Raw genomic sequence first — 16,380 nt, 5'->3', positions numbered from 1 at the left:
CAACCATCTATAATGAGATCTGGTGCCCTCTTCTGGCCTGCAGGCATACATGCAGGCAGAATGCTGTATACGTAATAAATTAAATAAATAAATAAATAAATAAATAAATATTTTTAAGTGGTTGGTTATTGTGGTAGCATCTGTATCACACTGCACCAGTAGGTATGTCTTGTCAAACAGGTTGCTATTGTAACTCACAGGACTTATAGCTGAGAGAGACTGATAATTCCTTTTCTCATCCAGTAGGATACCTAGCATTTTCCAGCACTATGAAGGCTAATCAAGAGGAATGAAGCTTCCAGTTGGGTACCAGATAGATTTCTCCATGTCCTATGACTCAAGAATGCAGTGTTTTCAAGTCCTGAGTGTAAGCAACAGCATTGGCAATAGCCTAACATGATTTAGGGATCTGTGGAACCCCACTGGCCAATAACTCTGAGGCAACCCATTATCAGTTCACGAGGCTTTATTTTGCAGCACACAACATCTAGTTGTGGTATTGTCCCATGAAGGAAGAAGAAAGTTTTTTATATTGAAAGTTTTTTGACAAAAAAAAAATCTTCCTAATTTTCCAGTGTTATTCACAGTTCGGTGCCTCCTCCTCTGTTTCCTTTTCTCCGTGAGGCAAGTTGGTTTTGTGGTTTTTGTAGAGCAACTGTCTTCACTACCCGTTCAATTTTGTGAGCTACTTTTCAGGAATACCACATTGTGGGGCATTTTTCCTTTTTTTACTAAAAACTTTTCAGACTCGATTCTAATCCACAGAACCCACGTGCCTCTGCCTCACCAGGACTAGGATTAAAGGCCCGCACTATCACTAACCTGTATACATAGGGGGTTCCAGGCTAGCCAAGGCTACGTAGTGAGACCATGTCTCAAAAACCAAACCTATTTTCCGGGCTGGAGACATAGCTCAGAGGTTAAGGGTGCTTGCCACCAAATCTGATGACCTGATTTTGATCCCAAGAGTTGAGGAAAAGGCCAATTTATCAGTGGCCTCAAGGTTGGGATGCAATTTTAGTGGCTTTGGTGAGTCCCATGGTAGGATGTGATCTTTGTAAAGTAGGGGAAGTTTTGTTAAATTTAGTTGCTAGTTCATTTGGTCTTCTCTTATGTTGAAATATTTTGGTTTTTGGTGAATACTGGAAGCAGGTATGCCTTGGTTTCTGTGGCTTCCAAGAGCTTCAAAGGCAATAAACATCAGCAGGTTCTGTTTTCCCTCCAGGGTGTCTGGATAGAAGGACATGCAGAACTCAGAGTGGGTGGGGCCTGCGGGATCCTGGTCTGGCTGGGGTCCTAGAGCTTTTTTTTACACGAAGCCCTTCTCTAAAGATATTCAGTGGTACAGCTTGTATGCATACACTTTACTAGGGGTGAACAAAAACCAAATATGAGCCTTGGAGAGTGGGAGGAGTTTTCAGGGTGAACGTAAATCATTGGCTAGAGTTTATAGTACTGGGGAGGCCTTGTTTGCATGAAGAGGCACTCCAGGAACCCCAGGTGCTTGCTGGGCAGGTTCTTAGGGGGGTGGGGAGGGTGTTGTACTTGTAGGTTTTCCAAGGACTATGTGACCTTCCTCAGGTAAACGGTATGGGTGTCAGGCTCCCCCATAAGGTCAGGGACTGGTTATCTCTGCTGGGAAAAGGAATTCTCCATTTAGCAGCTAGCTCAGAGGAGCTATCCAGTCATGGTAGACTGCAATCTTAAATAGCAGGGTTTCTCAACAGTAGGTAAACATAGATATAACATAATATGGGTTAAAGGGATTACATTTGATTGAAAAATGGATAGCTGACTTCTCTCTAGGGTGCAGCAATTGTTCACCCAATCAAGGAGATGAGTGCAGACTTAGCCAAGGAACAAATGACTATTCCTTCATTGGTCCTGAGCTGGACTAATCAGCTGGAGGCAGCTCCATTAGGTTCATCAGGGGTGAAAGAAATACATGGAGGCCTTGTGTGAGGGTCCCAGATAAGGCAACCAGATAATTAATACAAACGTGTAAAATCTTTTCATGCCACATATATCAGCTTTGCTAGCCATTTACATCAGCATCTCTTTAGAGGCAAACTTCTGAGGTCACCTGATGCTTGCTGAGAACAGAAGCCGGCCGACTTTCAGTGTGCTTCACTAAGAATGTCTCCATAACCCACTACTTATTACAGGATGGCAGTTCAAGAGTTTGAATTGGGGGCTGTAGAGATGACTCAGTGGTCAAGAGCACTGACTGCTCTTCCCAAGGTCCTGAGTTCAAATCCCAACAACCACATGGTGGCTCACAACCATCCGTAAAGAGATCTGGCACCCTCTTCTGGAGTGTCTGAAGACAGCTACAGTGTACTTAAAGCATACAATAAATAAATAAATTTAAAAAAAAAAAAAGAGTTTGAATTGTCCTGCTTATTCTCTATTAAGGTTGCATGTGTGTGTCGGTGTGATGTGTGTGTGTCCCTTTAGTGTTTTATAGATTTAGGGACACATTTGAGAAAATGGGTACGTGCACCAGAGTAAATAGGGATGGAAAATCAGTTCATAAACTGATTTTCAAAGGGGACCTTGTAAGAGTAAGAACAGGTGTTCCCAAAAATCGTAACGTTTTTGTTGTTAAAAAAAATCCCAGTATTAAGGATGAGTCACCTCCCTAGGAGTTAGTGCCACCGAGGCCCTAGAGCTCTCTAAAACAGTAAAAGCTATCACCATTGCTATTGGCTGCCCTCCAGAACTGCATGACAAGACTCTATTGCCAAAGATTCCTGACTAGGGCTTGGAGTAAAGAGACCAGGAGAGAATCACAGCCCAGTGTACTACTTAATGTAGGCTTCATGGAAGTTCAAGATAGCCTGGGTCAGCTACTGCAGTAGTGGCACAAATGTTATGAATAAAACTGGCTTTCTCATTGGACTTAAGGCCTCCTCTACAGAGGGATGTCACATCAATACAGGAAGCTTACATGAATTTTATGGCAAGGGAAGTCACAGGCCCCAGTGAAAACCAACTGCTATTGCTTTGGTATGAGTATGATGTGCTGGCTAATGTACTTCCCCACATTTTGTTTTTGTGGCTGTAAACATGACTGCTATCCGATCTCTATGAGTTTGAGGCCAGCCTGGTCTACAGAGTGAGTTCCAGGACAGCCAGGGTACACAAAGAAACCCTCCTGTCTTTTTAAAAAGGAGAGAGAGAAAGGGAGGGAGGGAGGTAGAGAAAGAGAGAGAGAGAGAGAAAGAGAGAGAGAGAGAGAAGGGGAGGGAGGGAGGGAAGGAGGGAGGGAAGGAATGAGGGAGGGAGGAAGGGAGGGAGGGAGGAGAAATTTATGGTTGTGGATTCCTAAGACTATCTGAAATATGTGTTCCCCAATGGTGATAACCCACAGGTTGGGAATCATTGTAGGGGAGGTCAAACATTCCATCCTGCAGAGAAGCCCTGTAAAATGGGAAGTAAACAACAACAAAAAGAGCTTCAGGAAGTTCCTGAAACTGACTACATTCACTAAGTTCCCCTCTGTCCAAGAGTAAATAGTAAGACTGCTGAGAGTCACTCTCAGACAAGCTAGACTGAAAAGAAGTCTCAGATAATCCCGGCTGCCTGGAAAGAAGCAGAGACCAGCCAAGCAGCGTAGAAGAAACCAAGAGAGCTGAGCTGCCTGCTGTGAGACTCGAACAAACTGAGCCACCTGAAAAGGGCACTGTCCAACCTGTCCAACTGTTCAGCTATGCAGTGTGCTCCAAGTTCCCAACTTTTGTGAGCTGTCACCCATGTTGGGGTGGGCTCTGGTGAGTCATTTCTATTCCTGTAAGTAACCCTTTACCCATATTCCTGTGAGTAATCTCAATAAAAGTCATTGCTTCACCAAATTGGACTTTGGTGGATTCCATACTTTGCCACCAGTTCCTTATCTGGGGAGAATGGATATTTGTTCACGTCTCATCAGGAATATCATTTCACAATATCCCACCTCCCTTGGGACTTTTCTGCCTTTCTCTAGTTCTTCACGTGTTTGCCACAGACTGCCCCATTATGGCCTCTTGATGCTTCAGTTTTCTTTTTGTTTGCTCTGGGGACAATAACCTGTGTTGCTTCCATCTCCTTCACACAGAGATAGGCAATGAATGGCCAGGGAAAGGGGCAAGGTGGCCTGGAAGACTCACCGGGTTAGGATTATTGGATAATTATGATCCTTTAGAGAGTTCCTGACTCTAGGCAGGTCCCTAGCCAATGTGAAGCAGAGGAGCAGGCTCTGTCCCCTAATTCCAAGGACAGTAAAGTGTCACTGCTTCCTGGGGCTAGACATAACCATCTCCATTGTGAGGATGTGGTGACTCGTCAGACCTCAGCCCACAGTCATGACAAAGACAGAAACAGAAAGATGTGGCAGACAGCTAGGTAGTGTTGACTGGGCTCCTGTTCCCTCTTAGAGAAGGTAAGGAAGAGTTACAAGACTCTTCCCTGACCACAAGATTCCCACTGTGGGTAACCTTAGCCATGCAAAAGATGAGGGAAAAACATGAACTGGGGGGAGGGATTTTTTGGTAGCTGTCAGTGAGTCACCCCCACTCACAACCCCTATAATGTATCTTTAGTCGGGTCTTCAGAAAAGCCACAGGACAAGGGGAAGCTCCTGAGACACTCAGCATGTGGTTTCCTGCCCCCCAAGTCCATTTCCTCAGTTCTCCAGTAAACTCTTTCATAACAAACAAACCTCTAAAGAGGTTCGTCTGAGAGGACAAGGCCACAGACTGTACCCAGGCCTTCATACAAATAAATTCACTCGGGCATTTTAAGAAGAGGATCCACTATAAGAAATGAGAGCATAAAGAGCCACCTGAAAGGGTTGGGGCTGTGGCTCAGTTGGAAGAGTGGTTGCCCAGCCTGCATGAAGCCCAGATTTGAGCCACAGCACTGCATAAACTGTGTGTCCATCATCCCAGAAATTGAAAGGTGACAGCAGGAGGGTGAGAAATTCAAGGTTGTCTTTAGCTACATGAGTTCAAGGCCTGTGTGGAGGCTACATGTGAGAAACCATCTCCAGAAAAAGCAATAACAATCTATTGGAAGGATAGAAGGCCAGAGAACAATGGTAAGACTGTGGCTACCAGCCTCCAGACTCAGAAGCCAGCCCTCCTGTACAGACAGAACATTGACCTATAATGCCAGGCAGGAGATCTACAAGCTTAACTGAGAAAGACTATCTTCTGTCCATCAATGCCCATACCTGCAGCTCCTATCCATCAAAGTCCACACCCGCTTGCTGCTGCATCTACCACCACATTCATTCTTTCCAAACCTCACCCAAGAGCCACCAGAATACCAGCTAAGGATTGCTTAACAACAGAGGGAGACAGGAGGGGCCTGTAGGTCAAGAGGAGAGGAACCTACACAGAAACCTCAAGTCTAGACAGCAAGAAAGTTCACGCAAGAAAGTCCATGGTATAAAACTGCCATGGCAGGGATTGGAGAAGGGGTGTGGTGGGACACGGGTTCTTCGGTTATTGACTTTATTTTAAATTTTTAAATTTATTTTCTATTTCTTATGTGCATGACTGTTTACCTACACTTATGTATGGGTACTGCATGTGTACCTGGTGCCCATGAAGATCAGAAGAGAGCAGAAGTGGAGTTACACATGGTTGTGAGCAACCACATGGGTTCTGGGAACCAAACCTGGGTCTTCTGCGGGAGCAACAAGTGCTCTCAATGGCTGAGCCGTCTCTCTAGTCCCTGGATATTGGCCTTTCATTTAATCCCACCACACTATTCAGTAGCTGTGTGGTCCTAAGTGAGCTGATTCATTTCTCTGGGCCTTCTTAATTCTTCCATCTGGAAATCAGGGTCACTGATAACACTTCTTGGAGAAGTTTGAACTAAGAGCTTCAAGCCAAGCATCTGGCAGGGATAAGTTCTGAGTACATGTAACCTACAAACTTCATTCTAGAATTCTCCCTTTCCTCTCTTTCCCATTGCCGCTTCCTGCTAACATTTGTTTCTTTGCAGACTCTACAAAAGTAGCATTTAAAAGGCTAGAGAAAGGACTGCAGGTAACATGCTGGCTAGTTTCCCAGAGGACCCAGATGTAGCTTGTCTTTTGCTACTTTGTGGGTTCTTCTTTCTTTCGCCCTTCTCCATCCTTTTTCTACCCTGACACTAAATAGGAGAGAAAACAGGATAGAATAGAAAGTGGGTGATGTGATAGTTAGACTACTTCCTGCTGATTGGGGATCAAGTCACCTGGGGCACATTTGATCTTTACCATCAAGACATCTAAGTATGCCAGGCAATGGTGGCACATGCCTTTAATCCCAGCACTTGGGAGGCAGAGGCAGGCGGATTTCTGAGTTCCAGGACAGCCTGGTCTACAGAGTGAGTTCCAGAGCAGCCAGGGATACACAGAGAAACCCTGTCTCAAAAACAAACAAACAAACAAACAAACAAACAAAAGTATCTAATTTCTTCTTCTTCTTCTTCTTCTTCTTCTTCTTCTTCTTCTTCTTCTTCTTCTTCTTCTTCTTCTTCTTCTTCTTCTTCTTCTCCTTTCTCTCCTTCTCCTCCTCATTCTTCTTCCTTCTCCTTCTCTTTCTTTTTTCCTTTCTTTTTTCTTCTTTCCTCCTCTTCTCCCTCCTTCTTCGTGCATGACTGCTTAACAAACCATGACCAACAAAAACTAACAAACAACAACCCACCAAAAACTAACAAATAACCCACCCTACTTCTCGGGCCCTAGCACTTATGTACCCTCTGAAAAGACCCCAGAATTCCAAACATCACACAATTGCAGAAACTCTCCGCAGCTGGCAAAATCACTCCTCTTCTAAAGCACGAGGAGGCAAATCGTAGTCACCTGCTGTGAAGCAGCTGCTTATCCCCAAACCAAAATGTATTCTTATAATATATCTAATGTTTTTAGACACATAAGACAAATAAATATATAATTTATTTTAAGAAGCATTAAAAAAAATCCATGTCCTTAGCAAAGGCTCATGCATCTTCTTTTAGTCCCCAGAGATAGAGAAGGAACCTGGTCCCTCTCTGTGGGCTGTGAAAGAGGCTGAGGCAAGAGGGAGTCCATCTTACTGACAGCACAGGAGATGTTGCCCAGGGAAAGGCATTTGTCTAGCATGTGTGAGGCCTTAACCCTTGGTACCACAGAAAAAGATGGTAATTGGACAGAAAAAGATGGTAATTGGACACTCTTTTTTAGAAAGTCAAACCAGGGCCTGAAGAGGTGGCTCAGCTATTAAGAGCACTGACTGCTCTTCCAGCCAACCTGAGTTCAATTCCCAGCAAACATAAAGGTGGCTCACAACCATCTGTAATGGAACCCAATGCCCTCTTCTGGTGCTGTCTAAAGACAGCTATAGTGGAAAACAAAACAAAACAACAACAAAAACAAAAACAAACAAACAAACAAAAAACCCTATTATCAGAAAAATTAAAAAAAAAAAAAGTCAAATTGACATTGTGATGCACAACTTTAAGGCCAACAATCAGGCAGAGGCAGGCTGATCTGTGAGTCTGAGGCCAGTCTGGTCTACAGAGTGAGTTCCAGGGCAGCCAGAGCTATACAGAAAAGTCCTGTCTTAAAAAACAAACACAAACAAACAAACAAACAAACAAACAAAAAAACCAAAGCAGGGTTATACAGAGAATGAGCAGCTAGGAAAAAGGAAGCCCATGAGATGGAAGGAGTTTAGGATGGGGGAGGTAGGAAGGACTAGGCTGCTCACATGGATTTTGAAATGTGTAACAGGTGCTTGTGATATTGAGGGAGCCAGGAAGCCAGGACGTCCTATGCTAGCAGGCATCACAGATAGCCATTTGTCCCTTCTACCAACGGTAAGGGAAATGGCTCCCCTGGTAGCGGGAAACCAGTTTCACAAGTTCTTGAGGAAATTGTGAATGCTGGAAATTCTCTTAGTGCAAGTTGAATATCTGTGTTGGAAAGCCCCACCCCTAAGCTCACCTTCAGTAACCTAGTGACAGTGAGACACATAATCACCATTTGCAAAGATGTAACACATTTCTACTGTCAGCACGTGTCGCCATGAACTGTGTGTCCTCACCATGTGTATGTTTCCCCTTAAAAAAAAAAAGCCAGTGCCTCCTCCCCCCATAACCGTCACCCCTTCTACCCTCTCTCAGAGGTAGCCTCTGTATATCCCACTCCCAATAAACTCCTCCTGTGAGATCTTGTATGGTGTGACTTTATGTTGTCCACTTAAATCATACCAATCTGGGCTGCCTTTTGGAGTTTGAGGAAATGGAGTCTCCTTTGAACCTGACACTCCAACCTTTTGTTGATGATAAGGGTCAGCTCAATCTCTTCTATAACTTCTCAGCCGAGATCAGGATGTTGTCAGGATGAAGGAAGGCTGGAATTCTAGGCAAAGGCCGGGAGTCAAGTAATAGCGGGGTACATCTGATTTTCTGCAAGATCACCTAAGGTAGCAAAGCACAAAGAAGGAGCTTAGGCAGATAGGCAATGGTAGAGACCAGAGAAAATCACACCATAAGCACCTGGTGTACACACTGTTGGGTAATTTCGCCAAGTCTTTCCTGAAATGATCTGAAAAGATAGGGACCGATCATTCTCACCTAGAGTATGAAAATCAGTGGCCAAGGAGACGTAAGAGCCAGGGGCCCAAGGGAGATTTAAATGAGAGTTCTGCAAAAGAGTTGGCCCCTGGGAGCCATAGAGTTTATGCCATGTAAGACTTTAATTCTTTCTTCCACTTGGCCAGACTAGTTTTACATCAGATTTTCAGCAAGTGCAAGAATTGCTGGTTCTGTGGGACCACCTGAGGCTGGCATGTTGCAGCCTGTTTTGGAGCAGTTGATTCCTGGATCAGGTCTCTAAGCTGAGTGGAAATCTGCTGGGGCAGATTCTGGACAGAGGTGGAGCTCAGGAGCAGTGGAGGAAAGCTCTATCTTGGATCTGTGATGGCTAACTAAGCTCCATTTTATACTAGGCATTCATTCTGGTACCTAAGAGCCACTCCTCTCTGACTCCAGTCCCTGGAAGATAATAAGCTCCCAGTAGCCCTGACTCAGTGATTCCCACCCAGAAATGGAGAGCCACGACCATCCATCGCTTTGTTGTGATGTGACTAATTCTTTGTTTTTGGCTTCCGTACCCTGCTTGTGCAGACATTCAAGGGCTATTTTGAAGTTGCCTTGACGACCTAATCCTACTTGTGCAGATACTCAAGTTCTTCTCGTGGGTTTTGCCTTTACATTTTTGTCTTTAGACATTCTCCCTTCACCGCTCTTTGCACCGCAGCCTCTAGGGTGGCTCAGAGATTGCTGTCCTGTTTGCTGTTTTAATTAAATTTAACTAATTACAATCCAGATTGAGTCTGTGGTCTTTTTCCTGAGCTCTCAAACCCTACAACAGGTGCATACTTGAAATTTCCAGGCCTGTGGTCCTGGCGGGGTGGAAAGAGTCTCAAAAATAGGGGAAGGAGAGACCCCACCAGGAGGGATGGCGGTATGAGAAAAGGCTTAAGCTGTTGTCTGACAGGAATACTTACCTGGAGTTTGACCTGTGACAAGAATCTAAGTTGTGACTCCCTGAAACTTACATGAATTTTTTAAAATTTACAAAAACAGATAAAAGTTTTAGATGTAATAGCGGGACCACTCACTGTCTTTCATCTGCAGTGGAATCTTCATTATAGAAAAAGCAGTCATTAGCATCTGTAAACAGTAAGAGGAGACTCATGCATTTGAGCCATAGCAAAAGCTTGAGTCTTCAAAAGGATGAGTCAGGGTTAAAAGCATGAACACTCTTTCCTTTCCCTAGAGGGCTGGAGATCTAAATACATCCATATATGCATATGTACATACATACATATGTCATATACACATGCATATGAACATGCACACACACATATATGTCATATACACATGCATATGAACATGCACACACACATATATGTCATATACACATGCATATGAACATGCACATACACACACATATATGACAGAGATGTCTGCAGAACAACAGAAGCATTTTTAAAGCATTTAGAAAGCAACCAAAGGAAATTTAAATTTTTGGGTCTGTGATTGTGATAATAACAACTAGAACTTAGGAAAACTGACCTACCTTGGAGGGGCAGAGAAGGGTGGTCAACCTAACCGTGTCCACATTTGGCCAGGGCCCTGGTGGTGGGCAAGGTGTGGGGGCAGCTCCTTGTCCAACTCAATCCAGTAGAGTCCATTTTGAGAGTAGAGAGCAGAAAAGGTTTCTAGGTAAGAGCTGTTGGCATCATTTGCTTGTGCCCTAGCAGATCGTTAAAATCTGTGAGACTCTGAACATCTAGTGTGCCATCTTAGCTATTGACTGTACTGAGGACCAACTGTTTGCAGTAAGACATTTAAGCCTGGGGAAGCTCTGAGTCCAAAGAGGAAAGGGAATTAGAGAAGGGGGTTAGGGACAGAGCAAGCTCCTGGAGGGACAGAGGAGCAAGTGTCAACAAGAGCTTCAATCTGGGTGTCCCCAAGCAGAGCCAAGGGACTTGTCACAAAGAAATGTCTCTAACCACAAAGGAGAGGTGTCCCTTTCCTTGTGAGGGATGGCCAGTAGGGCTAGAGATGCTTCCACATTGATGTGGCTTTTTTAGAAACAAAGTAAGGTCCAAGAGGGAGCTGAGCGAGGAGGCTCCAGGAGCTGACAGAGACAGAGCAGGCAACTCCCAGGTCCCAGTTACCTACGGAGCAGGAGAGAGCAGGTGAGGGAAGAACCAGCTAAGGAGGTGGACTCTAAACTTTGGAGCTGAATATAATACAGTAAACAGCAGAATCCAGACGAAACAGATGATCCGAACCTTAGGAGGGTCCAACCAGCAGCTTGGTTCAGCTAGAAGTGGGTCCCTTGGTAGGGGTCCATTTATGCCCCTCTCAGGTTTGGATACCAGATGTTTAAACGGAGAACATGACCACCCCATAGTATGGTTACAGGGAAAATTTTTATTGTGGATGAGAGAGCTAGAGAGAGTGAGATCCAGAAGCACCTGGAAAAGTCTAGAACAGAAAGAAAAGAAGTAGACTGAACATGGCCAGCAGTCTGGACCTGGCCAGGAGAGAAGCAACACACACACACACACACACACATACACACACACACACACACACACACACGCGCGCGCACATCACACAGACACACACACAATCACACAGACACACATCGCACATACATCACACACACATCACACACACACACGCATCACACAGATACACACACAATCACACATACATCACACACACATCACATACACACATCACACACACATCAAACACACACATCATACACACAAGCGCACACACACATACATCACACAGACACACACACACACACACACACACACACACACACACACACACGGAGAGTGAAGGGAGAGGGAGAGAGAGAGAGCAGAGACAGTGAGAAGGAGCGATAGAGAAACAGAGAGACAGAGACAAACAGAAACTCAAAAACAGCAGGGTATTAAGGAGAATGAGTAGCTGGGAGAGGAAAGGAAAGCCGGTTAGCTGGAGGAAGGTTAGGGGAGGGGAGGAGGTAGGAAAGGCTAGGATGCCAGCAGAGCATTATCTTTGAAGTGCATAAAAGGTACTTGTGATCCTGAGGGAGCCTGGAGGCCAGCATGTGCTCTGCTGTGCTAATGAGCATCACAGGTAGCCTTTTGTTCCTTCTGTCAGCGATGAGGGAGATAGTTTTTTGTTATAAGGGAACCAGCTTCACAAATCCCTGAGGAATGCTGGCTTTTGTCTAACTACCAGAAGTCCTGCTGTATTCCAGACTGAGCCTCTCTTTCCACTGCCTTGTGGAGTGGAAGAATTGGAGTCTCCTTTATATCTCACAGTTATGAGCTGCCATCTGTGGGTCCTGGGAACTGATCTTGGGTCCTCTGCAAGAACAGTAGGCACTCTTAACTGCTGAGCCAACTCGCCAGCCCCATGCTCTGTGTGTGTGTGTGTGTGTGTGTGTGTGTGTGTGTGTGTGTTTTAGGTTTTTCTATGTAGCCCTGGTTGTCCTGGAACTCACTTTGTAGACCAGGCTAGCCTTGAACTCAGAAATCTGCCTGTCTCTGCCTCCCAAGTGCTGGGATTAAAGGCGTGCGCCACCACTGCCCGGCGCTGCCAGCCCAAGCTCTGTCAGCCACCATCTCCATGACAGTAGTTTAGTGTTCTCAAGCTGGTCACAGAAACGGGCTCACTGCAGATGTAGCCTTCTGAGAATATCTCCTTCCACTTAGTACAATGCCTTTGGGGGTTTGTCTAAGGTGATGCATGTAGCAATAGTTTTTGGATTGCAGAGTGGTATTCCACTATTTGCACTCCCCAAGGAGAATATTCTGATATCCTTGGATGTTTCTGAGGGAAATTTGAAGTAACTGGTTCAAAATTACAGGGTGTATTCTAGGGGCAGGGAGCAATCTGTATTTTTTTCAAAACATTAGATATTTTTAGTTTCTTTTAAAAGATTATTTTGTTTATATGAGTACACTGTAGCTGCCTTTAGACACACACCAGAAGAGGGCATCAGATCCCATTACAGATGGTTGTGAGCCACCATGTGGTTGCTGGGAATTAAACTCAGGACCTCTGGAAGAGCAATCAGTGCTCTTGACCACTGAGTCATCTCTCCAGCCCACATATTTTTATTAATTATTTGGAAATCCCAGCATCCACAATGTGCTCCCAGCTGTCTGTACCTCCAGTTCTAAGCAAGTGTGACATTGGTGCTTTTAAAGAATTTCCCCACTCATATAACCTATTCTAAAGTATTGGCTCAAGAGGGTGATTACCCAAGACAGCCTTCCACCTAAACGTATTGTGCTTCCCCACGTGGGATCAGTAGTGGTCAGACTCAGATCGTCAGCAGGTACTGAGTCCAGTTCCTTTCATTTTTCTCGCCTCAATAGAATTCAGGACTCCCATCTTCAGCCACCACATGCCAAAGCCACCTCCATGCTGCCACCTAGTGGTCACAGCCACAGCTGCTGATCCCTTTAAAGGAAGGCCGCTTCCATCCTCAGGTTCACTGCCAAGAGCGCATCACACTCCTCAGTCCCCTACTGTAGCCCCAGTGGACACAAAACACGACTCTAGTCTCAAAGGGAACAAAAGACACTTTATCCTTGAGCCAAATATAAGTGACCATGGCCCAGGGACTCAGGTCATCACAAATGCCATGAAATATGTATAGTTATAGAACAAAAGAAAGTTACAAATCAAGGTACTTTCTAAGTACATAGACAACAGGATCTGGCAGGCAGGTTACACCAGAGCACAAACACCAACCCGCTGATGCTATCAGAGGGCATTCTTAGCTTTGGGGTTGGTGGAAGTTAATACTAAGAACACATTTCAGAAGTTTTACCTGAGAATAGCAAGGACATCAGCTCAGGTGGAGCTTGGCAACCAATGGCTATCATGGGACATTAAGAAAGATCAAATAAGGGCTGGCGAAATGGCTCAGCAGGTAAGAGCACTGACTGCTCTTCTGAAGGTCCTGAGTTCAAATCCCAGCAACCACATGGTGGCTCACAACCAACTGTAATGGGATCCAGCTACAGTGTACTTAGTTATAATAATAAATAAATCTAAAAGAAAAAGAGAGAGAGATCAGAGAGTTAATTATGTAATTATTCTAGATCTTTAACACTCCAACCTCCATAAGTTAATCAGCTGATCGACCTTGGAGAATCTTTAACATGGATGTGGCTTCTCTTTTCTGGGAACTTCAGTTTACAGTTATCCTGTTGGCTAAGCATCATGTGTGTTCATGTAGAAGCCATATGTTTTATGTCCCCGCCAAATGCTAGAAGGCTTGTTCCTAGGGTCTCATGTAGCTAAGGCAGCAAGTGGGTTCCTCGGCTACACAGAAAGGTTGAGAGGAACCTGGGATACATAAGGCTCTGTCTCAATAATAATGAGAAAATAATCATAATAAATACTTTGATTTGTCCTGTGATCTTGGCTTTACAACAGATTCCAGCTCGGAGAAATGAATGGCTTTTCACTTTATAAAAGAAACCAAATCATTTTATATTTCTTTCTAACAAGTTGTTGTTCTCTTTTGTACCAGGCCTTACTGGGTTAGGGGTAGAAAGAAGGTACCAGATTTATAAGAAATCAAGATTTCCTAGGGTTTTTTTAAAAATTTTTTTATTTTCATTTTCTGTGTATGAGTGTTTTTGTCTGCATGCATGAGTACCATCTATGTGCTGTGATCTTCTGATCCTCTGGCCTGTGCCTCCCAAGTGTGGGCTTACAGACTGTTCTGCTAGGCTCCTCCTGACAGCGACTTAGCAATAGTTAGTGTCATCACCTGCCACCATTGCCTGCCAGGTGCTAGTCAGGTGTGACAATATATAATAAAGAGGACTGCTTGCTACTCTCCCCCTGCCCCACCCACCCCTCCCTCTCAATCTCCCTCTCTCTCTCTCTTCCCCCCCATTCTCTTTCTTTCTCTGTTTCCACTAGCCTCTCTCTTTCTGTCCTTCATCCCCACTTTCTCTGCCCTCGAGGCTCTGCCTGCCTCTACCCTTTCTCCAGGTCCCCGATCCCCTACCTTCCCTGTCAATAAACCTCCCTTATACTAGGTCCTGTCATATGTCAAGATTTCTCAGTGGGACACGGAGACTTTGGCATGGACCCACCAGGTACCCACACTCACTCCCACTGCCTCCACATTATATTTCATAACACTTAGCAGGCCATGAGAGCAATAAGCAACTCTGCCTGCTTTCTTCCTGGTGTTTATTTCCCTTACCCTAAAATCAACATTAAAAATATCTGAATGAGCTGGGCATGGTGGTGCATGCCTTTAGTGACAGCACTCTGGAGGCAGAGTCAAGCACAGATCTCTGGGTTCAAGGCCAGCTTGGTCTACAAAGCAAATTCCAGGACTACACAGAGAAACCCTGTCTAAAGGGGGATGGCAGGAGTGTCTTGGTGAGCTCCAACACTGCTTCACACTTGACTTGTCCTAAAATTCCTTTCTGCTAAGTATTCTAGATCTGTTTGAATGGAGATCTCTATAAAGAACTCTGGGACTGCTGTGAGTGACAGCGTGGAGCTGTGTCTCTGCCACCATTAATATTTGTCTTTTCTTAGACAGATGTGGTGTGTACACATGTAATCCTATCACTCAGGAGCCAGAGGCAGAAAGCCATTGATTGGAAATCAGCCAGAGACCCTCTATCTTTTATTTAAGTCCTGACCCAAGACTGTTAAAGTAGATTCTCTTAGAGTTGAGATGGGGGAGAGCTTTTAGTGCCGTACTTCAGTGTTGCTTCCAAAATAGTTCCCTCACCGAGTGCCTCAGGGCTGACTAAAGTGTCCTGTTTCTACACTTCTCAAAATGGCTCTCCTGCTCACGTGTGTGGTAGATGGCCAAAGGGACCCCAGTCACCACCTCTCCTCATTCATACAATGAATCCATGCATTTCACACCTTCCTCAAGCCATAGAGTCTGGTTTTCCCCCTTGCAGCTATGCTAGCGCTGTGACATGTTCTGACAAAGAGGTAGAAAAACAAAATACTTCACCCCAGTCAGAGCCTTTCAGAAAACACAGAAGGGCCAGGCAGTGGTGGCTCGCGCCTTTAATCCCAGCACTTGGGAGGCAGAGGCAGGTGGATTTCTGAGTTCAAGGTCAGCCTGGTCTACAGAGTGAGTTCCAGGACAGCCAGGGCTACACAGAGAAACCCTGTCTCGAAAAATCCAAAAACCAAAACCAAAAAAAAAAAAAAAAGAAGGGTGCCTAAGGGGGGACCGGTGGTTAAAAGCATTTAGTGTACCTCCAGAGAATCAGAGTTCAGAGAACGGGCACCCTCTCCTGGCACCTGCACACATTTGGTGCACATACAGAAGTGCAGGCACACATATAACATACAAGTAAAAATGAACATTACATTCTGGAAAGATGGTTACTGGTTAAGAGCATTGGCTTCTCTTTCAGAGAACCACGTATGGTTCCCAGCATCCACGTGGTATAAATATAAATTTTCTTTTAAAATAAATAAAAAACAAAAAACAAAAAAACAAACAAACAAAAAAACCAGGAAAACAAAAATCCCAGCTCCTCCTCTCCCTGAAGAAGCCAGGCAGCTGCTAAAGAAATGTGGAGAGCCTGATGGTGGTGGCGCACGCCTTTAATCCCAGCACTTGGGAGGCAGAGGCAGGCGGATTTCTGAGTTTGAGGCCAGCCTGGTCTACAGAGTAAGTTCCAGGACAGCCAGGGCTACACAGAGAAACCCTGTCTCAGGGGGAAAAAAAATGTGGGGAGTTTTCCAAAAGGCAGACCATGTAAGGAGACCAAGGTGCTTTACATTCTGCATGGTGATCTATACCAAAATCAAACAAACAACAATAAAAAGATA

This window comes from Mus musculus, chromosome 11, assembly GCF_000001635.26.
Source record: "Mus musculus strain C57BL/6J chromosome 11, GRCm38.p6 C57BL/6J".
In the NCBI taxonomy this organism is placed as follows: domain Eukaryota; kingdom Metazoa; phylum Chordata; class Mammalia; order Rodentia; family Muridae; genus Mus; species Mus musculus.
The sequence above is the reverse complement of the archived record's forward strand: the minus strand, read 5'-3'. Positions refer to the sequence as shown.